Source organism: Salvelinus sp. IW2-2015, unplaced genomic scaffold, assembly GCF_002910315.2.
Source record: "Salvelinus sp. IW2-2015 unplaced genomic scaffold, ASM291031v2 Un_scaffold803, whole genome shotgun sequence".
NCBI lineage: Eukaryota > Metazoa > Chordata > Actinopteri > Salmoniformes > Salmonidae > Salvelinus > Salvelinus sp. IW2-2015.
The window spans coordinates 1,062,480-1,071,519 of NW_019942617.1; the positions used below are offsets into that span (position 1 = coordinate 1,062,480).

The 9,040-nt window shown below is 42.2% G+C and overlaps 1 long non-coding RNA gene and 2 pseudogenes across 1 annotated transcript; 2 read left to right on the forward strand and 1 right to left on the reverse strand.

The window, feature by feature from the left end:
- Nucleotides 1–3,484, reverse strand: part of LOC112068949 (ATPase family AAA domain-containing protein 2-like) — a 16,988-nt pseudogene extending 13,504 nt beyond the window's left edge.
- Nucleotides 3,485–5,272: 1,788 nt separating this feature from the next.
- LOC112068950 (proteasome subunit alpha type-2-like) overlaps nucleotides 5,273–9,040 on the forward strand; it is a 6,948-nt pseudogene continuing 3,180 nt past the window's right edge.
- LOC139024013 (uncharacterized) lies at nucleotides 7,667–8,241 on the forward strand. The gene is made up of 2 exons (XR_011475249.1): nucleotides 7,667–7,756; nucleotides 7,950–8,241. It is a non-coding gene; the product is annotated as an uncharacterized lncRNA (long non-coding RNA).

Sequence of the window (9,040 nt, forward strand, 5' to 3'; positions counted from 1 at the left end):
AGTTTACCTCCTCCGTAGTATCCCTGCTTCTTAACCGGCGACGCATTTTCTGCATGTCACCCATCTTCTGCAGCACTGCCTCAGCTGTACTTTACGAATAGAATGAACAAAAAAACAGGGACTGTTTAATTTCACCGTTACCGCTAGCCGTTATCAACTTTGCCATTATAAACATGCAACCCAGACTGACATGGAAATGTACAACAGTGGTYGCCCAACCCTCCTCCAGAGAGGAGGAGTTACTGGGCATGCAGGTGATTTCTCCTGCCCCGGTGCTAGATTAGGGCTGCAGGGGAAAACCCTGTGGTAGATGGGAAGCTAGMAGGGTTGGCCACCCCTGATGCACGATGCTGATGGAGATGMTCTTACTTGGTGATGAGGCGGTTATAGAGTACAGACTGGTTCCTGGAGTTGCGCTTGTATCTGGTGATCCTGGAGCTGCGTCTCACAGAGCTGTCCTCCTCCCTGGGACGCAGAACAAACTGGGTCTTCAGAGTAGAGGCCTCTTCTTCCTCAACTTCATCAGTAGCATCTGGAAGATTRTTTTATTTACTTGATGATAAACATTGTAGCTGACATAAATGAAACCAATGGTGTCTCCTTCTCGCTGTACTGTTGGAGGTGGCATTGATTCATGTAAATGTGATCTAGAAATGATKTAGTTACCWGCTTCAGATTGCTTGTCCCTGGATGACGCGGAGGCTTTTCCATCGCCCTGCAGTCTTGGGGATTTCCTGCAGAAATCAACAAAATGAGAACTTAAACATGGAGGGTTGTGATGACACCTTAGGTTTGTAAACATGTTTCTGTCGTCATGCATATCATCGACTATACAGAGAGGAGTAGAAGCTGATTTTACATACAATGAATACCAGTTATCTGCATAAAACATAAGTAGTTACCTTGTGCTGTGTTCACCAGTTTCTTCTTCTCAGGGACTTGGTTGGGCACTTTGTCTGGCCATTATTTTAGCCAAGGACACCTCATGTTTGACGGTCTGTCCCCTGGTCCTCAGGATCCTCGTCTCGGAGGGCTCCTCCTCCTTCACCATCGAGTGGCCCTATGTTAGAAAAAACAAAAACATCAGCTGCCTTCACATAGGAATCCAGTCATTTTTAGTGTAGTAAGCTAGCTTATAGCTGGCTAGTTATAGAAGTTAGCTAGCAGGCAACATACCTGTCCACATTCAGAAACAATCATTAAAGTTATTGTTAGTCAGTGTACTTACTAGCCATCTAAAGGGGCTAGCTAATTAGCTGAGTTTACTCAACTCCACGATATAAACATCTATGGGCGATACCCCATAGGGTATGTAAACTAGAGACAGGAGCTAACAGGCCAACTAATTTATAACATTAGCCTCCAGTTAGCTTACAACTGGCATAGAATGCGGTTAACTAGCACATAAACAACATCAATGTCGGGCTAGCTAGTTAGACTGGTTAGCTAACACTGTCAGATGGCAACAACAGCTGGGTTACAGCGACATTTTATAATGTCAACTATCTAAAAGGGCCTCACATTTGGCGTGTTTTCAGTGTTACTGGAGCTGTCATCCAGGCCCTCTTCAGCCGACTCGACTTTGTCTGCGATGCGCTCTCCAGCGACAGAAACTCAGAGCTCGTATCCAAGTCAACCCGGTTTTCTTCCGAGTTGCTGGTTCTGCGCCCACGCCGCTGCTGCGTACATCACCATCCTAACTTAGACCGATTTTTATACTAACTTACTTGTGTCAAAACTGAAACTATTTATAACATTCCTAGGTAATATATGGCCCGTACTAACACACACCCCTCCCCAACCAAAAACCTTGATTTCTGGCGCCACAAACGTCACTGGAAGACAAGTGACAGCACGCAGTATCCTGACGCAAGAAAACATAGTTCATCATAAAAAGTAGTGATTATAAATTTCTAATCACCAATTATGTCATGCTGTATTGATATCAATGACCACATGAATAGCTATAAATATTATAATTATAGAAATCTATCCCAGGGCCATCAGTGATATGTTCTTATATCATTCAGTTGTGCGGAGGGATATTATGGGAAAGATGTCCGGTTATTTTTGGCGCGCTGAAATTGCGCATTATGAAGCCTAGCTACAGGTTCATGATAAAGCATTTTCTTTACTGTTATGAAAATATAACTTGTTTACTATAAAATTGAATTATATTTGAGAGAGTTTTCTTAAATTTTAATATCAACTATGCTAAATGTCTAGAGGAGCTCTGTTTCATTAATTCTAAAATGATGGGGTAATACAGTGCCTTCAGAAAGTATTTATACCCCTTGACTTATTACACATTTTGTTATTACACCCTGAATTTAAATTGATTAAATATAATAGTTTTTTTTACCCATCTACACACAATACCCCATAATGACAAAGTGAAAACATGTTTTTAGACATTTAGAAAATGTATTGAAAATGAAAAACTAAAATATCTCATTTACATAAGTATTCACACCCAAGTCAATATTTTCTAGAAGCACCTTTGGCAGTGATTACAGCTTTGAGTCTCATGGGGATGTCTGTATCACCTTTGCAGTGATTACAGCTTTGAGTCGTCATGGGATGTCTGAATCCCCTTTGCACATCTAGAATTGGGGATTGTCTCCAATCTTCCTTGCATATTTCTCAAGCTCTGTTAAGTTAGATGGGGAGCTGCAGCAAACAGCAATCTTCAAGTCTTTCCACAGATTTTCAATGGGATTCAAGTCTAGGCCACTGAAGGACTTTCACATTCTTTTTGAGGCCATTCCAGAGTTGCTTTTGCTAAATGCTTGGGGTCATTGTGCTGTTGAAACGTAGGTTCTCAAGGATTTGCCTGTATTTGGCTCCATTCATTGTTCCCTCTATCCTCACCAGTCTCCCTGTCCCTGCCGCTGAAAAGCCTCCCCATTGCATGATGCTGCCACCACCACTTCACGGTAGGGATGGTGTTAGATGGGTGATGAGCTGTGCCTGGTTTTGTCCAGACATAGTGTTTTACATTTGTCTTTCACATGCTTTTTTGTAACTCCAGGTGTGCTGTCATGTGGCACTCTCCCATAATGCCCAGATTGGTGAAGTGCTGTAGAGACAGGTTCTCCCATCTCGACCAAGGAACTCTGTAGTTCTGTCAGTGTGTTCATTTGGTTCTTGGCCACCTCTCTGACCAATGCCCTTCTCGCCAGGTTGCTCAGTTTGGTCAGACGGCCAGCATCCAGYTAGTTCCATATTTTTTCAATTTTCAAATGATGGAGACAACTGTGCTCTTGGAAACTTTCAACATTCTAGAAAGTGTTTTATACCCTTCCCCAGATAATATGCCTCATCACAATTCTATCTCAGATCTATGGACAGTCCCTTGGACTTCACGGTATAGTTTCTGCTCTGACATGCACTTATTTTATGGTATTATGGCAATCCGCAAACATACGTTAGAGGTGCATGCCGCCACTAACGTCTGGGCTGTCAGCCTGCTGTTCTTGAGCATGAATTCATTACACTTTGACACAAAGGGAAGGGGGAAAAAATGTGCCCTACCAACTAACCCTACACCCATTAAAACCACACCACTATACTACCTAACCCTACACCCATTAAAACCACACCACTCTACCAACTAACCCTACACCCATTAAAACCTCACCACTCTACCAACTAACCCTACTCCCATTAAAACCTCACCACTATACTATCTAACCCTACTCCCATTAAAACCACACCACTATACCACCTAACCCTACTCCCATTAAAACCCCACCAATATTCCACTACTTGGCCCTATCTGATCCAACACCAGGCCGGCAGCATGGTAGAATGAGACACTATCGTTCAACACACCTTGTAACTCTTCTGCAGTAAAATCTCGTACACCCAAGCACTTCTTTGTAGCTGCCACCACAACATCTATTTTAATGTGATTTTCTGCAGTATAGTTGATAACGATGGCTATGAACGCTAAGAAACCAACATTACTGTGGCACGTTATTCTTATCACTCTTTTTTTTGCCTCGGCCTACTCACAGGAGGATCCCTCACCCTGTACACATCATCTCCTACTCTATTCACTGCCTCAGCATGACACTTTTGGACACTACTCTGATCCCGGCAACCTCAACCTGCCTTTCCCTGGACACTTCTGATCTACAGCACCATGGGTACCCCTACAATTCACACACACACCTTTGTTATGTCCTCCTGTACACTTCTCACATATAGGAATCTCACTCCTACACACTACTGCAACATGACCGTAAGCTTGGCACCTAAAACAATGTAATGGTTTTGGGACAAAAGCTCACAGGTTAACTGACACATCCTAACATCCTAACTTTGTCGGGTAAAAACTCTGCATCAAAACTCAGCAGGACAGACCGTGTCTTCTGTTTAACAACGCTCTCGTACCAAACGGCGAGCATCACAGACACCAGGAATCTTCCATTTCAGTTGATCCTCAACACTTAACTCCACCCCAGTAGTGATGCGTGGGTAAAATCACCGGGGAAGCCAAGCCAGTAAAAAAAGCCATATTTCAACCTGTTGTGATATTTGCGTTGTTTGCTCTATAACCATTCATTCATACGCCACCATGATATACAATAAGACCGTGACAACAGTCACACAGTGGCGGAATGAATTCAACTACACATACATTTGTTTCATCACAAAACCGGAGAGCAACATCTGTCCGGTGAATCCACAAAGCAAATAATTCATGTAATAAACAGTTATATGACCTGCAGCATGATCAAGCAAGTTAATGTTTGACAGTTTACTAAACTACTGATTTAAATGTCAAATCAACAAGGCTACATATGCTTAGTTTAATACACTGAAACAAACTTCAAAGATAAAAACTATTTAGTCCAATCAATGTWGATAAATATCATGTGGCTGTCCATGGTACTGATTTCTGTCTGTGTGTGTGCGCTTGCACAGGTKAAAAAAWWAAAAAAATAAAAACAATTATAGGTTGACACCCGTGTAGACTAGATGAACGCTAATGCCATCCTCCTCTCTTTCATGTTGGAGAAATTGTCTATGGCATCGTCATACAGTACGTTTTTAGTGTTTGTTTTCATAGGCTACCTAGCTAAAAATGCTTGCTAGCCTAACTTCCTCACATGGACAACAATGAACCAGCTAAGTTAGCTAGCTAAATGTGAGCCTATATCTACGCTACATATTGAACTTCTACCGTCTCAAGCCAGAGCCACAGTATATGAATTTAGGGTTAGATCATAATCACCGTCATTATCATTGGCCAGTACAGAGAATTATGTCAAAAGCACAAGTCCAAATCCCCAACCCTGGATTAGGAAAGAAACATCAACACAAGTACACCAGAAACAAACGTTTTTTTCAGACAATGAGGACATTTTGCTTAGGATGTCAAATCCAAACTGGCATCCCTTGGAGTGCGTTTTGCTGAACCAAGACAACCCACAGTGGAGCTCAGCTCAACACTGGTAGGCTAATTATTTTCTATAATTGTGTTATTTTATTTAAATCAAGGGAGGCCAAATGCTTGCTGGCATCAAATGCTACAGCTGGCAACGTGTCATACAAGTCGACATCATAGATATTGGGCTACACATACTGAGACAGAGGGGCGCCGTTTCCCTCACTCAGATGATATTCAGCCACTTGCGAATTGACTGAAAAGTATGAAAACATTTTAATAAATATTCGGGGCTAGAGTCCATGAATACACGGCACTGGTTATCCCTCCTTTCAACCGCGCCCTGCTGTGGAGAGCAAAGCAAGTCAAAGTTCTTGTCCCTTGGCGTGTGGTGAGCAGCGCCCGCTCKCTCTGAACGGAAGAATTGCGAGTCCACTTTGAGTTACTTTCACTGACTCAACAGTCCCCAACCAAKCRGACACRCCATATAGATCAGCCAGAAGCCAAGGATCCATTCTCTCAACAAAAAAATCTCACACCCACTGAGCCACCATCATTTTTGTTGTCAACTGAACGAGGCACGAACTTGACGGCCTTCACCGCACCTGCCGCTGGTAGTTCATCCTCATCAGGTTACATTTCTGAGATAACGTACTCCTGTAACGTTTTCTTTTTGTACAAAGAGAGGATGCATCCACAGCCCAGCTTGTCCAGCGGGTAGCCTCTGTCATGCAGGAGTACACACAGTCTGGGTCAGTTCTGTTCTGTTGTGGGTTTCCTCAAGTTTCCAGCCCTGCCCTAAAGCCCTTACACCCAGTATAGAACCAGGTGTGTAAGAGCAGGGCTGAAGGAAAAGCCTAAAGCCCTTACACCCTGTATAGAACCAGGTGTGTTAGAGCAGGGCTGGCTGAAGGAAAAGCCTAAAGCTCGTACACCCTGTATAGACCAGGTGTGTTAGAGCAGGGCTGGCTGAAGGAAAAGCCTAAAGCTCGTACACCCTGTATAGAACCAGGTGTGTTAGAGCAGGTGAAGGAAAGCCTAAAGTCCGGACACCCAGTATCTTTCCACGAGGGTTGGCCACTGCTGAGTTACAATATCCATGTTGTTGATAAGTAGTTGTTTTCACCTGAATTTCTAGAGAGTAACATCCTGTGTTTTTTTCAGTGGAGTGCGACCCTTTGGTGTGTACTGTTGAAGCTGGATGGGATGATGATCGCCCTTACCTCTTCCATCAGATCCCTCTGTAAGTATCCATGGTAGTATAACAACCACTCTATCATTAATTGCTTCACTCCTAGGCCGAGTCTATGGAGTTCATGGAGCTTTTGTATTCTGATCATGGAGACTAATCATGGAATTCGAACTCGTCATGCGTCTAAACCTACATTTTAAATGTGGCTTGATTCCCTTTTCCTGGCAATATTCAATGCCAGAATGCATAATGCAAACGGTGGAACAGGCTAAATCTGATAACAACACAGCAAGTTGATGGCAGTAGCAAACTACTGTAGCTAACTAGCCAGCTAACCTCTAACTAGCCAGCAAGCTAGCTAGCAAAGCTAAAGGGATTGCAAACAGGCATAAACAAAAATAGTTTTTCTACATTTTAATTTAATTTTATTTAAACTTTATTTAACCAGGTAGGCAAGTTGAACAAGTAATAATTTACAACTGCGACCTGGCCATGATAAAGCAAAGCAGTGCGACAAAACAACACAAGTTACACATAAACAAAACGTACAGTCAATACACAGGTAGCCTGATTAAATAAGCTAGCATTTATGAAGCCAGCAAACACATTCCACACTAGGAACATATTTCCTCCAACTTTTAATTAAAAAAGGTGCCTCTCGCTCCCAAAACACGTGCTGATGACGTGCCCACTGTATGCGCTCTCGGTAGCCTGATTGTGTCCAGACTGAGGAGAAATCCGCACAAATGTGTCCCTGACCACCACTAAAGTGGTCGGCCAGATCTGAACACAATCCGACCACAACCAGTCTTTTCAATGCAATCTTCGTATTCTGATGGCAGAAGTCGCGTGTAAGTGTCAAGTGGCTACTCCTTGACAACGTTTCAATGGTTTGAGCCACCCAAAGGTGTACCAACGGATGGCTCCATCTGTGACATTTCAAGCTAGCTGGTGAGTGGTTTACGGTACGTTCTTAACTCCGTTACGCATACATCATTTTTTCCGGTAGTAACTATATGATTATTTTGATGTACACAGGGTGCATACTTTGCATGGAAAGCAACAGCGATGGGAAAGAACTACGTCAATGGGAAAACATTCCTAGAAAAGAGATATAACGTGGATTGGAACTGGAAGACGCTATTCACACAGCAATCTTAACCTTGAAGGTAATTCATCTCACCTGCACTGTAGTACTCTTCCCTCTCAGAAGTGTTTAAGAAACACAGAATATGTGATACTGTGTTTAGGTTAAACCTGGAATAGTTTGAAAACTTAATGATTTAATTTGTCATAGTGTTCTATTGAAATCCATGCATTTACTGGTTGTATTAATATTGTGTTCTGTGTGTGTTTTTAAAGGAAAGTTTTGAGGGTCAGATGACCGAAGATAACATTGGGTGGGAATCTGCAAGAGGCAGGTTTCAGAAGACTCACACAGCAGGGTCAGGACTACCTGGCAGCCATTGCATAAAATGCCCCTCCATTGGGGTCTGTTGGCATGGACTCATTCAGATCAGCTGTTTTACTTTTTACAAACCAGATACCATTACAGATTTTTGCAGTTTAGCAGATTTCTACAATTTGTCTTTTTTTTCTTTTTCGGTTATACCTATCACATACTACTAATAAAAAGACGATTTATGTAATAATATTTTGTCCTTTGATCAATTTTTGTTTTCTTCATATAATTTAATTTCATGTTAGGTTTCAGTTTGCGATTTGAAAATTTGTTGTTTAATTCTCAATTTCTCACTATATTGCAAAAGTGTACATACACATTTTGCATGAAATTAGTCCCCCCAAATACAGTGCTTCAGAAAGTATTCATACCACTTGACTTATTCCACATTTACAGCCTGAATTTAAAATGGATTAAAAAATAAATCACCCGTCTACACACAATACCCAATAATGAGTGTTTTTAGAAATTTTTGCAAATTAATAAAAATGATTTACAGAAATGTCTAACTTACATAAGTAGCCTTTTCACACCCATTTCCTTAAACACTCCAAATTAAACTCAGGTGCATCCAATTTCCTATGATCTTCATTGACGTTGCTACAACTTGATTGGAGTCCCACTGTGGCCAATTCAATCGTCTGGACATGATTTAGAGACACCTGTCTATTTAAGGTCCCACAGTTGACAGTGCATGTCAGGGGACTGGGGTTTCCAGGAGGAGTAACGGCGGCTGGTAACGGTTGACAGTGCATGGTAACAGTTGACAGTGCATGGTAACAGTTGACAGTGCATGTCAGAGGGATGGGGTTTCCAGGAGGAGTATGGCGACTGGTAGAGCTTTTTGAGTCGACGCAACAAATTCAAGAAACATTTTTAAACAGTTTGCTCCTACAGAGGATGAAGGAGTGGAAAGAGCTTGGATATGTGGAAATGGACACCATGAGATGTGTAGAGGGAAGCGGTGTGGTCGGGAAAATGTAGCGTTTAT